Genomic DNA, 15691 nt, shown 5'->3' on the forward strand with positions numbered 1-15691 from the left:
TCCTGCCACCTTTCAAAGATTGATGAGCCATGCTTTTAAAGAATATCTTAGGAAATTCTTTAAAGTGTATATGGATGATCTATGCGTACATTCATCAATCCGGGATGATCATTTGGAACACCTCAAAAAAGTATTTGAAAAATGTAGACTTTCTAGGATTTGCTTAAATCCTGAAAAGTGTACATTCATGGGTAGACAAGGAAACATTCTTGGACATATAGTGTCTAAAAATGGTATAGCTACTGATATAGATAAAATTCACGTTATTGCTAATTTGCCTAGACCAACAACAGTCAAGGGGATTCAAGCCTTCACGAGACATTGTGGATATTACAGATGGTTCATTTACATGTACGCCATAATTGCAAAACCCATGTATAGATTGATTACGCACTTTGAGTGGACCGAGGCATGTGAAGAATCCTTCATGAAGCTTAAGCAAGCTCTCACCTCAGCTCCAATATTGAAAGCACCAGATTGCAATAAGATATCCTACATACATGTAGATGCTTCCAATTTTTCCATAGGTTGTATACTAGCTCAACCAGGAGACGGGAAAATCGAATTTTCTATTTCTTATGCTAGACGACAGTTGAATATGGCAGAAAATATTTACACTACCACAAAAAGGGAAGGATTAGGAATGATCTATGTCGTTAAAAAGTATAGAAATTACCTATTAGCCAACAAGTTTGTGTTCTTTGTGGACCACCAAGCTTTGTTGTACTTGGTCAACAAGCCAAACAACACAAGAAGATTAGTGAGATGGTTCATCATTCTTCTGAAATTTGATTTCACTGTGGTTGTAGAAAAGGGCACTACACATCAAAGAGAAAATCATTTGTCAAGGGTTGTTTCAGGATAATCACCTAAAGGGGTAGACGATGATCTACCAGATGCCTATTTGTTCTCCGTGGAAATGATACCTCGATATTCAAAAAACATGGTATCATTGATGACAATAGCTCAAGTGGATTCACAAATACCATTTCCTATTACAATCGAATTAATCAAGAAATCGGCTATATATCAATTACTAGCTGGTAGGCTATACAAAAGAAATCGAGATGGAATATTGCTCTTATGCATTAATCTTGGAGAGAAAAACTAGTACCTAAGTCAAGCACATATTACCACAATAGGACTTCACCTTGCGGAAGACCAAACTATGCGACGAATTTTGAGACTTGGAGTATTTTGGCCGACTATGAGGAGTGATGTTTTCTCTTTTGTAAAGGATTGTCCTCAATGTCAAAAACAGACATCCATACCTCACGTAACATTGTTTCAAATGTCACATGTTCCTAAGTGGAGTAACTATCTAGTTACTTACTTATCAAGCCGAACATTTCCTGAGGATATGAGTAAACACCGTCAAAGAGCAATTGAAACTAAAGCAAGAGACTATGCTCTTATTGGAAACCAATTGTATCGGAGAGGTAAGGATCAACATTTGCGTCTTTATGCAAATGAAGACGAATATATTCCAATTATAGAACAAGCACATGTTGGATTAGTTGAAGGTCACTTTTCTAGTGAGACCACCACAAGAGCAATCTTAATGGCAGGCATATGGTGGCCAACACTTTTTGCAGATGCCAAAGAATATGTTCGAAGGTGTGATGCTTGTCAACAAGAAAAAATGCCAACACGTGTAGATAGCATGTCCTTAAGACCAATGATGAGGGCTAGAGATTTTGCAAAATGGGGTATAGATTTTGTTGGGCCAATACAGCCACCTGCTTATAGAACCCAAGCTCAGTATATCATTGTAGCTATGGGCTATTTGACTAACTGGACCGAAGCTAAAGAAACTCAAAAGAATGGTGCCAGAACCACTGCCGCATTCTTATATGAGTATGTATTCACGACATATGGACTGCTAATAGAAATTATCAGTGATTGGGGAACTCATTTCCTAAATGAGGTAATTGAGTATTTGCTTAATGAATTTATGGTCATCCATAACAAATCAGCTCCCTATCACCCATAAGAAAATGGACAAGCAGAGCATACGAATAAAATTCTTAGCTGGCTATTGACTAAAGTGGTTAGTTGAGGAAGGACATATTGGAAAATGACTCTCCATGCTGCTCTATGGGCTTATCGAGTTTCATTCAAAACAGCTTTAAATGCTACACCCTTTAACCTTGTTTATAGTCTTGATGCCAATTTGCTTAATGGTTTGTTATGGTCATCCATACCAAATCAGCTCCCTATCACCCATAAGCAAACGGACAAGCTGAGCATACGAAAAAAATTCTTAGCTCGCTATTGACTAAAGTGGTTAGTTTAGGAAGGACATTGTTGAGCCAGCAGAGGATCACACCCACATTTTTGCTCACACTCATCATTTTGTAACCATTGATTGTAATAAATGTCTTTTCGACATTGATTTTGATTTGAGCCATTCATTAAGTAACGGGACTCAATTGAGTTTCCAGCTTGTAATCCCGAAGTAATTTCACTTGCTGATGTAATTAGTTAGAGATGTTCTCACCTCCAAGGCTGAGGTATATAAGCCAAAGTTTTTGTAACCTAAGGAGATTCAGATTATTAATCAAAGGGAGTTTTTGAGCGTCGTGACTGTGTCTGAGAGAGAGTGTGTGAGAGAGAGAGTCTTATCTACTTGCTACGCGAGCTACGGAGCCGCCATTGGAGAAGCGACACCGCCATTGTGTTAGCAACGGCGAGAGCTACGCACAGATACCAAGAGTGCGCGCTATCGGCTTCTATGTGTGGTAAGTTCCTACGAGCTTCGGTGTGAGTTTTCTTCCAACTCGTGTGTCGGAATGGAGCGTGCAGCATATCTATAGAACCACAACGAGTAGAGCTACACATTGGTACCATCGGGGTCAAGTTTCGATCACCTGTATTTTTCGGCCTGTCTTCATATGCGTTTACCGCACGGAGTGGTTATAGGTTGATTTTGCAGTTCAAGTCTTTAGGGTGTTGTTCTTACTTAGTGAATAGACTTCCCCTTGAGTTTGAGATCGATTCAATGATCCTAGATCCTGTTTCGTATAGCATTCGTTCGTAGTACGGATTTCAGTCACTTGCGTATTTTAGAACTTAGATTTGATTTCCTTAGTAGTGATTATCTTTAGAAGGTCGAGTAGGTGATTTGACACCCACCTAGTTGTTTCCATGCGCCTGCGGGTCAAGCTCCGTCCTCGTCTGACAAATTCTGTTGTTGGTTGAGTTCTCGCTATTTAGCTTCCGCTAAAAGCGGCGTAACCGCCTTAACATTTGGCGCCGCTGTCGAGGACGAGAGCCCTAAGTAGGTGACCTTAGACTAATCCTACGAGGTGAGTCGTATAAACTACTTTGTATACTTTAGTTAGAAAAGATCTAGGAGTGGTGGACTCCGAAGATCTCGAGAGATACTAGGAAGTGGGGTATTCCTGGGTCTTCCGTGTTGACAGTATTTTTAGTTTAGCTTAGATTTGTTTGTTGTTTTGTTGGTGTTGAGTAGTTGTTGATAGAAGAAGAATTTTCTAGTCCGTGAGTGGCAGTGGATCTCTTTAAAATCACAATTACCAAACCCATTTTATGATTAGGAATAGCTTAGGTAGGACTTCATTTGATCCTGATCTAGAGCTAGTAATCATTGGAGTATTTGCTTGATATGGTTGATTGCATGTTAGATCACTAAACCGTCGAGTTAGTAGTGAAACTTGCAATAAACAAAAGTCAGAGAAATTTTCTGTGTATCTGGGAGTTGCTGAGCACTAGAGAAAGCTTTAGGAAGGATTCTGTGCCAAAAAACTGGAAATCTGCAACTTTAGACATCATACGCGTATGATGTCTAAATGACCAAACAGAGACCAAAACATAAATTTTGACTTTACCAGAGTGTTCAAAAGGGGGGTTATACCCTAATTCCACCTTAAAACAAGAGCATTAACACTCAAAGAAACCCAAAAAGACAAGTCGGAGTCCAAGAAACGCAAAGAATAGGAAATTTTGGATTCAGATCTTGTTTTTACATTCAAACCTGACAAAAACACTTGAAAATCAATTATAAACATTGGAGAAGGCTTAAAACCAAGAATAGTCAAAATCTGGGACAAAAGACATCATACGCGTATAATGTCTTTTAGCACATCCACTGCTTATTTTTGATATCTGACCTGACAAGATTGTTACAAACACTGTAGAAAGCATAAATATCAAGTCTTGACCCAAATTGATGAAAAAGACATCATACGCGTATGATGTCTTTGACCTAATTTTGGACATATTTTGATACTTTGCCAACACAGATCCATTGTAATAGCTGTCTAGAGGTTATATTTCAAGTTTCATCCCATTTGGATCACAATTGACCCAAAACAAGTCAAAAGCAAAAAATTGCCAAGAAAAGCCTTATTAGCCATAACTTGCTCAAACAGAGTTCAAACTGAATTTTGTGAGTGGACAGAGCATAAGGGGGCTACCGAGAGTGAGCATAACCAAAATAGTCCAAATCTGTGAAAATAGACATCATACGCGTATAATGTCTTTTTCAGCATAAGTGCAACAAAATTCTCACTTGATGAAACAGAAGTTGTCCAACTGACAAGATTAAACAATTGACCGAGTATCAGTCAGTTTGGATCAATTCTGACCACAAAAACTTGGGAAAACAAATTGCCGAGACGGAAAAGTCAAAGTCCTTTAAGGGAATTGATGAATTTGAGATCGGGTAGGAATCTCCAGAATAACCAACCAAAACAAGGGGAACAAGCAAGTGTCATATCAACCGAGGGAAGTGTAAACCAAAGTTGGGTGCAACCATTAGAGCCGATCTTTGAAGGAAGTGTTTCTGATACTTCTTCGGAGAGATCTTACGAGATTTTCACCGAACACATGGAACACTTGAACCTGAACAACAGAGAAAATATGGCAGCAGGATCATCAAACCCTTCCGCCACAATGAAGCTATTGTTCATAAAATATCAGTACGACAATGAGCAAGGTGCCAAGATCTACAAAGATGGAATGGACCGCTATTGTGTAAAGATAGAAGAGAGACCTAGTGCGTTCAAGGACTTAGTGCCTGTGAGCTATAGCGGAGATAGATATCTAGATGACGAGGGTACCATGTACTTGGTAGTCCTAAACCCTAACATTGTGGACAAGTGGGGATTGATGGGCACCAAAGCCAAAGTAGATGAAGAACTCGAGGAGAAAGCACCAATAATGAACTTCCCTGATGCGAGGTTAAGAAGAGAGAATGAAACTACAAGGATCAACACTGATAACATCTATGTGGGGCTATACAAATATAATAATGGGGAGCAAGATCTCTATTATAGATGTGAAGAACCCTACACCGGAGAGTTGACAGACCAAAAAAGACTTTATGTCTTTACCTACACAGAGGGATCGGAAGTGAAAATTGCTGCTTACGACAAGTATGGGAGGCAATACTTAACAATCAACAAGAAAGAATTATAAGGATATACATAATTTGGGGGACCACTACATCAGTATTATGTTACTTCTAGCTCACAAAGACTAGCACCAACAAATGGAGTGCAAAACCCAATGACGACAGGAGGACAAAGAACTCAGGCTGCTGACTCTTTCAGTCAACCTCAGTACTCGAAGCCCGGACCAATGGGATCATTACATTCCAGAGAGTCAATGGATACGAATCGAGGTAGTGCAGTTCCAATCCCCACGTATACCACTCCAGGTCCAAGGTTCGAAGCGGAACCATCACAATTACCTCCTAGTAGTAGATTCAGAGCAGGGGAACCGACAAGAATAACCCATGAAGTCCATGATGCTAGAGAAATCTTTAGCCGGGACACAGGAGCAATGAGATTGGTAGCAGACCCGAGACGTATGAGACCATCTCAAGTAGCCAAGTGTATGCCAAAGAAGTATGGTGGTTCAGGAGATCCGTATGCACATGTGTCACTCTTTAAGCAAGTCTTAAGAGCTGAGCAGATAATCGATTTCCATACACAATACGAGGGATTTGGTCTTACTCTAGAAGGTACGGCATTGACATGGTTTCAACCACTGAACATAGGGGGATTCCATGACATTGACCATTTGCTAAGAGAGTTTGCTGAGGAATTCTCAAAACGAGGGATTAAGCACAATACGGTCTCACAAATATATGCTTTTAAACAGAGAGAACACGAAAAAGTGAAGGAAGCTTCACTTCGCTTCAAACAATACATTGAGAGATGTCTAGTACGTGAACGACCACAAGATGACAGACTATCTGTTCTCTTTATTGAAGGATTGAGAAACGACACTCTCAAGAAGGACTTGCACTTGAAAGCTTGTACAAGTTTCGAGCAAGTAACGAGAGAAGCATTGTACTTAGTGGATAACTGTACGGTTTATGGAGAGGTGTCAGCGGATACAGATTTTGCATCCAGTAGCTCTTCCTCCATAGTGAGTGAGACTACCACTAAAAAGAATGTTCAAACAACAACCATGCCAAATGTAGAGCAAATGATAGAAGATGCTCTAAAAAGGATGGCACCATACCAAAAACCATTGCCAAAAACACTGAAATGGTGTGCTATTGAACAAAAATGGACAAACCATCCAACAGAGGAGTGCTATTACAACAAAGGGTATGTAAGGGAGCGTCAGTATGCACCTCCTGCTCAATTAGCACCACCTCAGATACATCCAGTACCTCGATACCCAACGGGAAATGTACCAGGACCTATGGGGATAGAAAGACCGCAACCGGTATTGGGACAACAACCACCTTTACCAGGAGCAAGACCAGTGGGCATTAGATATGCACCAACCTTAGAGAATCAGGAAGAACAAGCCTTAGTGCCTGTTCAGGCCTATTATGAAGAATCTGGTGCACACATGTCTCCAACTGTGTATTACCCACCAGAAGAACCCAAACAACCAGAACCATGGGGCATGATTGGGAATGTTGGAATACCAACAGTTATAAGTGCTTCTGATGAAGAGAGATACAATTTGGATGCTAGAACATTGATGTTCATAGCTCATGGAGGGTTAACAGGACAAAGACCATCCTATCCACAAAGGACGAATCAAATGGGACCAAGACCAGCACTAGGACCCTGTTACAAGTGTGGAGATGACCATCTGATGAATGTTTGTCCACATACGGAAATCATTAGAATTAACGCTTATTGCACTGAGTGTGGGGTTACTCACTTCATTGAGGATTGTTCAAAGAATCCAAACAAAGTTCAAAAGACGACATTGAATATGCTAGAAACTATTCCTACCAGCAGTGGGTCTGAAAATGAAACTTTGATACCAACCCAAGTTGTTACTAGAGCTCAAGCTAAGAAAACCACTAGAGAACCTGAGAAGGGAAAGTTAGCGACTGAAGTGGTTAGTCAAGGACCGCGGAGTTAGAAAAACACGTGGAAAGCTAGAAAAGCACGCATGAAGTTGAGAAAAGAACGTGAAGACGCTATTCTAGCTGAGGAACTAAAGCGAACTAAAGATAGATTAGAAAAACTTGAGAGTCAAAATGGGAAACGAGAGATGAGCCCGGAAAGAACGAAACAAAAGAGTATCAAAGAAACAACGAGCTTAAGCTCAGGGGGATCAGTGCTAGTTGACAAAGTACACGAACCATTGGACGCACTGATGAGAGCTTACGAAGCTAGGTTAAAGAACAACCAAACACAAGAACAGAGGTGGATGACATACCCAAACGCGGAATTGGAAAAGCAGAGACTTGAAATGTGTCAGAGAATGATCGAGACTGCACAAGCCTTATTAGAACCACCAAGAGAAACAATGAATTGTGGAACGGAAAACCCAATTCAGCAAGAGACTATCATTTCACGGGTAGCTGAAAAGACTCCCAGTGCACAAAAGCCTGAAAATACACACAAGGATGACCGCATAGTATTGAACACAACCGATCAGGAGATAGAGAGTTTTCATCCAGTCATACAGAGGTCTCAGGAATCCTCCCATAGTGGAATTTGAGGCAGGATCTCAAGTGGACTTGGATCTGCAATCTTACTAGGGAGATGGGGGCTCTGTTAGAACAATGGAGAGCAAACCTCATTCACTGAATACCTTACCTTCATACTTAGGAGAGTATGAAGCAAAATCCGAGATTAGAGCACTTCCCTCACGAAGAATCTCATCAGAAAAAGTCATGGACTCGCAAGGATTGATAGAGATCTTGTCAACACCAGTGACATGCACTATCACTCTAGTTGAGCTTTTGAGGCTAAGACCACATATGTGGACCACTGTAGGAAAATGCTTGGAGAAATTTGGGATAAAAGACCCAACATCGAGACTGCAAGAGGGTATACAAGAGCTGAGCAAACCACAAAAGAACGCTAAACCTGTACCCTTAAACAAGGTCGGAGAGTATTGCGAAGGTGAAGAGGGGAATACAACCTTACCAGTTGAATTCCAAGGCGTGAACACGATGGCAATACTAGACAGCGGAGCTGGGGTAGCCATTGCTACAAAAGCAATCTGGAAAAAATGGGGGAAACCGGCAATAAGGAAGACTAGGTTGAAACTCCAATTAGCAGATGGACACATGGAGAAACCTATGGGGTTATTAAAGAAAGTCGTAGTGACTTCTTGCGGCATTGAATACGAACATACTTTTGCTATTGTCGATTTTGGCAAGGAGAATAACTATGATATCATATTGGGAAGACCATTCATGAGACATTTGAAAATGGTCCAAGATTGGGGCTACGATCACATATACCTGAGAAATATGGAAACCACTACACGTGTGAACCTGAGAGACCATAGCTACAAAGATGTGAACCGAACACCAGTAGAGGAGTTTGATTCAGCTACTTTGGCGGGATCCGAATTTCCGGCTTGGTTAGGTAAGCCCAAGGAGTTATGGATGTGTGGAGCCTCGAAATGTGGAAGTCTGAGGCGAGAAGAATGTGTTTTAGAAAGGGGTTTCGAAGACGAAGCTTATATAGGAGAACCCTTTCCAGAGGACACGCTTGAACCATTAGAATGGACACACATTCTAGCAACCCTAGATGTTTGTGCAATTCCGGATGGTCCCACAACAAAATTTTGCGACAAGGACGGGTACGATGTGGTTCCGTACTTCATGTTGAGAACTGTACTCGAAAAAGAAACTGAAAAGAACGATACACTGGAAAAGGAAGATGAAGAAGAGGTGTTTCACGACATTCCCGATCATCCAGAGTGGGGAAATGAAGCAGACAACGAGTCAACGGACAATTCAAGCGGAAACGAAGAAACTATAACGGATGTCAGATTTTATGATTTTCCAAACCAAACTAAACAACGCCAGAAATGCTATAGAGCAAAGAGAAAAACAAAGGGGGTTAGAACCAATCCGATGCCTAGAATAAGAGGAAAAAATCAATTCCTAATGCTAGTAAAGGCGGAAGATTGTGTTAAGGACAAGATTTCTAGAAGAATGAGAGGCAATGATCAAAAGAGCTTACGAAAAGACAAAAGAAGCTCAAGAAATCAAGTTCAAAGAAATGAAACGAAAACTGAAACGAAAAAATCAGAAAAGAACAACCGCAACAGAGAACACACGGAGTCCAAGTTAGAATGTAGAAACAAGTACAGAGAGCTCAAGAAAACTCTGAAAGAAGTTTGGACGACAGAATTTGAGAGTGGAGAGAACGAAAACGCCAAAATCAAGGAAAACATGGATGTTCCCTCTCACTATAGGAAATTCACAATAGAGGATAGGAAGGTGGTATTAACCAACCTATTCGAGAGAGAAGGGAGAACGAATCTTATGACGGACCGGAGGATGCAAAAAAAGTTGATTTAGCAGCTCCAGGTGAGACACCTAGACCGGTGTACATAGCCACAGATTTATCTCCACGCGAGGAAGAGAGACTTTTGAGTCTTCTCAGAGAGTATAGGGATGTGTTTGCATGGTCTTATAAGGACTTAAAGGGAGTTGACCCATCGATATGCCAACACACAATCCCACTGAAACAAGACGCAAAGCCTAGCAAACAGAGACCATACACATATAATGATACATTTGCTAAGCGAATCAAAGAAGAGATAGATAAGCTAATGGAAGCTGAATTCATATACGAGATTGAACACACCGATTGGGTATCTCCGATTGTGGTAGTACCCAAGAAGAACGGAAAACTCTGAGTGTGTGTCAACTTAAAGAAAGTGAATGCTGCAACAATCAGGGACAATTATCCCCTGCCGATAACTGATCATGTTCTAGAGCGTGTATCAGGGAAAACATCATAATCTTTTCTTGATGGTTTTTCAGGATATAACCAGCTAGCCATAGCACTGGAAGATCAACATAAAACAGCTTTTGCAACGGAGTGGGGAATTTATGCTTATCGGGTTATGCCTTTTGGTCTAACCAATGCTCCCGCAACCTTCCAGAGGCTGATGATGCATGCTTTCAAAGAATACTTAAGGTTGTTTCTAGAAATATACATGGATGACTTATGTGTACATTCTCTACTGAGAGATGAGCATCTAGAACACCTAAGAAAAGTATTTGAGAAATGTAGGACATATCGCATTTGTCTCAATCATGAGAAATGTGTGTTTATGGTCCGACAAGGCAGAATTCTGGGACATATTGTCTCACAAAACGGAATATCCACGGATTTAGAGAAGATAAAAGTTATAGTGGATATGCCTAGACCAACCAATGCGAAACAAGTACAGAGCTTTTTGGGACATTGCGGATATTATAGACGATTCATTTACATGTACGCTATAATAGGCCAACCACTTTACAAGCTAATAGTGAACTTTGAATGGACAGAGGAGTGTGAGGAATCATTCAAGAAATTGAAAGAGGCACTCATTACTGCTCCAGTCTTGAAATCACCAGATTGGGAGAAGATATTCCATGTGCATATAGATGCTTCGGCATATGCAATAGGATGCATTCTGGCTCAGCCAGAAGAAGGAAACATGGATTTTCCTATCTGTTACGCCAGTCGACAGCTCAACAATGCAGAGAAGAATTACACCACAACAGAGCGAGAAGGATTAGGAATGATATATGCTGTGAAGAAATTTCGGCATTATCTTCTAGCCAACAAGTTTGTGTTTTTTACGGATCACCAAGCCTTGCTCTACTTAGTGAATAAACCATGCAATACCGGGAGAATAGTGAGATGGTTCATTATCTTACTGGGATTCGACTTCACGGTAGTAGTAAAGAAAGGAAAAACACATCTTAGAGCTGATCATCTTTCGCGATTGACGAATGGGGAAGACCCTATAGGAGTAGATGATGACATGCCAGACGCGTACTTGTTCAACATAGAAATGATACCGAAGTGGTCTCAAAATGTCGTTAGCCTATTAACCTATGGAGGAGAGTTTGATAGAAGAGAATACAACCAGAAACATATTGCTATTCAGCAATCCAAGAATCTTCAATTGGTTGCAGGAAGGTTGTATCAATTGGGAAATGATCTTGTTTTACGACTATGCATCAATCCTGAGGAATATAATATATATCTGTGCGAAGCACATATTCAGGAATGTGCATTTCATTGTTCAAGAAGGAACACATATAGGAATTTGTTACAATTGGGAGTCTATTGGCCAGGAATGAAAGAAAGCGTACATGAATATGTCACTGTATGTATTGTATGTTCATCAAAACCGCCAGCAGAGTATTCGACATTATATCAGATAATGATCGCTCCAGGATGGAGTCAGTATATTGTTGAATATCTCACAAATAGAACTTTCCCAGAAGGAACGTCAAAAGCTCGTCAGAAATCTGTAGAGACAGAAGCTAGAGATTACGATTTAATAGGAGATCAACTCTATAAGAGAGGTAAAGACAACCAGCTTAGGATTTGCGCATCAGAGTCTGAGTATGTGATAATCCTGGAGCAAGCTCATGGAGGAGTAGGTGGAGGCCATTTCTCAGGTGATAAGACAACAAAACTTGTCTTAGCCGCAGGAATATGGTGGCCAACATTACATATGGACGCTGAGGAATACGTTAAACGGTGTGATGACTGTCAGCGGACCAAAGTACCACTTAAAAGAGATGATATGCCGCTTAGACCAATGATGGGGGCAAGAGCTTTTGCAAAATGGGGGATTGATTATGTCAGACCCATTTCACCTCCTGCATATAAGACTCATGCACAATACATCGTTGTGGCTACAGACTATCTAACAAAGTGGGTCGAAGCAAAGGCAACTCAAAAAGCAGATGCCAGGACCACGACACAATTTCTATATGAATACGTCTTTGTACGACATGGATTGCCAATAGAAATTGTGAGTGATCGAGGCACACATTTTATAAATGAAGTGATACAGATCCTTCTAGATGAATTCATGGTAATCCATAGGAAATCAGCCCCGTATCATCCACAAGCAAACGGACAAGCTGAAGCAACAAACAAAACCATATGCATGGTCCTCACGAAGATTGTATCTGAGTCGAGAACTGACTGGGACCAGAAGTTGCATTCAACATTATGGGCATATAGGGTAGCATATAAAACATCAATAGGAACGACCCCATATAACATGGTTTTTGGGCTAAATGCTATCTTACTAATAGAATTCTTGATTTCAACCTTAAGGGTGGCTAAGGATCTAGAGTGGACAGGGCACGAGCTTTCTGATAGAATAGATGACCTGGAAAAGCTAGACGAGCTTCGCCTAAAAGCAGTAGCTTCTATCTACGCTCAAAAAAGGCGACAAAAGGAATTTTTTGATAAGCATGTGAGGACTAAAGAGTTTAAGGTTGGGGACTATGTCCTAGTTTACACTCTGAAAAGCGAGGGATGGGACCTCTGGTGATTAAAGATCTATCACCAAGTGGAGCAGTCAAGCTTGCTACATTAGACGGAGAAGAAATGCCCAATTGGATTAGTGGATGCAGAGTGAAAAAGTATCTTTTGCCGCTAACCCAAGACATGCTTCTCAAAATACATCAAGAAAAGCTGCGTGTCCAGAAAAAGAAAATGATTGTGGAGGAAGCGCAAGCCGAGGCGAAGGAAAGAATGGAGAAAAGAAGACTACTACGTCAGAAACAGCGCAATGAAGGAGCAATACGAATAAACGCAGTCAGTATAACAGAAATGGATAATGACAAAGAAGAATCCATCATTGAATGCAAAGTAGGAACCAACCAAATCAAAGCCAGAGCACTATTGGATTCAGGAGCTCAAACTAACCTACTTTCACTCAGTTTGTACAGACAATTGACAAATGACACTAAACTACAAACTGCCAAGCAAGAGTTAAAGAGTTACTCTGAGAATTCAATCAAAACTGTCGGATGCACAGTTTTACATATACAGATTAACGAGTATGTGTATCCCCATATGTTTTACGTGGTTGAAGACCAAGCTACACAACATCCATTATTGCTAGGACAACCATGGCAGAAGCAATACAATGCAATGATTGACTGGAGTTCTAAATCAGTGCTTATCAAATACGAAGGTGAAAGTCAATCAGTTAAGTTCACCAAAGGATCAGAGACAACTCCAAAGGAAGAATCCAAGAACAAAGGTAAACAACAACCAGAGAAAAAGAAGAAGCAATGGCAACCAAAAGTTTCTATACAACCGGATTACTCTTCGACGAGGAATTCTCAACAGTGGATAAGGAAGACAAGCAATAATATAACAGCTCAACCTTGGGAAAAAACGGAGTCAAAGTTGGTATGGAGATCAAAAAAGGTTGTGCCAGAGAACACAAATGTGGAAAACAGAGTCTTCAATACCAGACAACAGAGTGATTCCAGACAATCAAGGACAGTGAAACAGATCTGGATTCCAAAGAAGTTCATGACGGCACAAAGCTATAGCAAGCAAATTTGGATCCCAAATATTTGTAAACAGGAACTCCCTTCAGTACAATCAACGAAAACTCCTAGGTATTTCAAATCGAGGAAATCAACACAAAGAACAAAGCAGGTTTGGGTCGCAAAGAGTTTGTGGCAAGCACAAATGAAGCGGAAGCAGATTTGGATTGTAAAAAAGAACAACAAAGTAAAGAAGAATCCATCTACTGATTCTACTACCGAAGTGCCAGAACCAACCCAAAACCCGACCACCAATCCTTCAATCAAACAAAGAGCAGCTTTATTGGAAAGACTGTTGTATCATCGCTCTGCATTGGGAACTTATGACCAAAACAACTAAAATGCTTCGCCAACAGACACTTCATAGTCGTCCGGGAGGACTTAGACTAGGAGGGGGGGAGGTATACAGGTATACAGGAGCTACAAAGCAGCTACAAGTGACAAAAACAAAGAAAAACAAAAATTATATTACAAGGGCAGTGTCTTACATGATTTTGCAATTTTTATGTTTGATTGCGGATATTGATAATATTTATGCCCTTATATACCTTGTTTTGCAACAAGAAGAGATCAAATGATGAATTTGGGTCTCTAGACGTGTAAATATCACTAAATAAGAGTGTGTTTGGAGCTAAAAAGTGGTAATCCAAGTCCAGAAATCACAAATAAGTGTATATTCATATACACAGGGTTACCAGCTATTTATCGTGTACGTTTGGAATTTTTTGGCTTCAATTTGCTATTTTCCTTTATTTTTTATAATTTTCTTAATAAAAGTAAAATAAAAATAAAAAAGCAGGTGAAATGAGATCGGAAAAAAGAAAAGAATAGATGGTGATGATCCTAATGACAAGGGCAACCCATGGTAAAAATTGAGTACAATTCGGGAAAAGTTGCGGAAAGCCTGAAATGACAGAATTTTGGCAAAGTGGACAGATTTCTCAGAAACAGGTCAAACGGAGTCCAAATTGAGGAATTTCAAATCCTAAAGTGCATTTCACGAGGAGATAGGAGCACATGTCAAATTTGGTAACAAGTGATCCGAGAAGTCCGAAGTTAAGTATTTTTCACATCACTTTCAAGCTCATTTCCACTATTACCTTCTTGGAGAGAGCAAAGAGCACACAGGAGCATCCAACCTTCTACAGCCTTCTACGACTGCTACGAGAGCTCAGAGGACACCAGACATGAGAGGTAGACTCGTTGCCATAAGTTTTTGATGCTTATCATTAACTTTTGTCGCGAAAACTGACCAAAACCAAGAAACAAGAGCAGATGGGGAATGCGGTAGAATGCTAGGTAGTGGCACAACCGCCTAACCAAACCTTGCAAGAATTTATAGGTGGGTTACCCTAGTATAGAAGATGGGTTTCTAACACTCAAAGCTCGAGAAAGAACGACTGGAAAAACCCTAGGTCAACAGAGCCTGCAAGAGGTAGACAGGAAAAAACTGCCGAAACGACACGAAACTTCACAGGAAGTTCAACAACATCGAGGACAATGCAACCATAGAGTATCTCCAGGTTTGGACCACCAAAAGTAGGTCGGAACAACCGATTCGGCTGCGGACACACAAAGCGTCATTTTGGCATAACGGCTGAAATTGACGACCGAATGAAATGAAACTTCACAAGCAGCTTCAAATATACATGGATGACTTATGTTTGCAAGCAAAACCCAAAAGAAAGCTGATTCACTTACCGATGGTGAAAAAGACGCTTTCGGGCAACCAAATGCAGAAAGATGGAGAACGGGGAGCCAAAGTCAAGTTCAACCAGATAGATGGCTTCACAACATATCCAATGAGCTGGAAATGCAACTCTCGAGAAGAAAAGTTGAAGAAATCCAACTCCAAGGCAAAAAGACGACTTCGGAGACTGAAATGCCTATAAGGGGGCTTTTTAGCTAAAC

Source organism: Adiantum capillus-veneris, chromosome 22 (genome assembly GCF_014529385.1).
Source record: "Adiantum capillus-veneris isolate H3 chromosome 22, ASM1452938v2, whole genome shotgun sequence".
In the NCBI taxonomy this organism is placed as follows: domain Eukaryota; kingdom Viridiplantae; phylum Streptophyta; class Polypodiopsida; order Polypodiales; family Pteridaceae; genus Adiantum; species Adiantum capillus-veneris.